A 1679-nucleotide genomic window follows, 5' to 3' on the forward strand; every position below is an offset into this window, starting at 1 on the left:
GGAGGAGATACGTTGATTACATCAGCCCCAATACTTAACTGATACTTATTTTATTGGCCTCAAAAAGATGAAAGGCAAAGTCAACCTTGGTGAAATTTGAATTCAGAATGTGAAGATGGACAAAATACCACTAAGTATGCTAGCTTGCCACCTTAAATGTGTGTGTGTGTGTGTGTGTGTGTGTGTGTGTGTGTGTGTGTGTGTGTGTGTGTGTGTATTGTGAATAGATGTGAGAAGCTATGATGGAGAGTATACAAACTTAACACCAGTTTAAAGATGCTTGAGAAATATTTGAACCTGTAATGGCTTTTCACTGCAATTTGTTATGAAGAAAAAATTCTTGCTTAAGACTGAGTGATTTCTGATAAAGAAAGTTTCACTTCCTGGTTCAAAGTTGCCTCATTTGGTATCTGCTGCTGAAGGGAACTAGTGATTTGGAAATGCATCCAAGAATCCTTACAGCGTGCTCTGAGTTCATTAAAGTGCTCTAAAACCTTTTTGTCCTTTGGTCTTAAGCAAGAAATTTTTCCTCCACAACAAACTAGAGTGAAAAGCACTTACAAGTTCAAATATCTCTCAAACATTTTGAACTGGTCTTAAGTGTGTGTATATGTATGTATGTATGTGGGGGGGGGGATAATTAGATAACAGACAGACAGACAGACAGACAGACAGACAGACAGACAGGTATCCATAGTTCACATCCCTGTGCAATTTGATGTATGGGTTCATTTCAACATTACTGGCAAATCACAGAGGCAGCTATTATTCTTTCACTCATTCTGTAAGCTGCGTTAAAGTTCATATGTGATCCCTCATACTGTATTTCTTACCGAAACTTCCTTGTTCCCTCAGTAATTGGTCATCAAGATATTTTGATAGTCTGGTAACTATGACCTTTGTAAACAGCTAATAGAAGTGAAATGAGGCATATGGAGCAATAGTTTCTAAGATCTTCTTTATCACACTTCTCAGGAAGCAAGATAGTATTTCACTCTTTTCACAGCAAATATATTTTACCCTTCTTCAGATAGAGATTGAAGCACAGAACAAGGGTTTTCCACAGCCCTTCACCTCCATACCTTAACATCTCTACTGTCATGCTATATTTTCTTGGAGCTTTATTTGTTTCCATCAGTTTGGGGATATTTTCAATTTTACTGACCATAATAGGTGGGACTTCTTCCAACATTTGTGATGGTGGAGGATCAAGCTTCACTGATGATTTTAAAACATTGGTGTAGAAGGTTTTCCATGCCTCTTCCATCCCCACTTTATCTGTCACTGTGAGCCTGTCCTTGTTCTTAAGTGCCATCACCTCTGACTTACAGAGTGCCAGCTCTCTCCTGCATTTTTTAGACATTTTCTTTCTTCATACCGGCCATGACGAAGGGAAATAGCCCTGAAACTCGAGTCGCCTTTATATATTTATATTTATATATTTATATATTTGATCCTTTATATTGAACACTCAATATTTCATCTACATTCAATACTTTCTTTCATGGTGCCATCCATTTTTATTTTATTTTTTTTATATTATATATTGTATATTATATTATATATTGTATATTCCATATTCTATACCCCACATTGGTTCTGCAGAAATATAAATAAAACATAAAAAACAGACAGTGTTGGAACTCTTTTAAACAAAATAATATATATATATATATATA

The 1679-nt window shown here is 35.6% G+C and overlaps 1 protein-coding gene across 9 annotated transcripts in view; it reads right to left on the bottom strand.

Moving 5' to 3' along the window:
• Window positions 1-1679, bottom strand: part of LOC106867759 (tetratricopeptide repeat protein 31) — a 225191-nt gene that overhangs the window by 84899 nt on the left and 138613 nt on the right. The window lies entirely within an intron of this gene.

This window comes from Octopus bimaculoides, chromosome 18 (assembly GCF_001194135.2).
Source record: "Octopus bimaculoides isolate UCB-OBI-ISO-001 chromosome 18, ASM119413v2, whole genome shotgun sequence".
Lineage (NCBI taxonomy): Eukaryota > Metazoa > Mollusca > Cephalopoda > Octopoda > Octopodidae > Octopus > Octopus bimaculoides.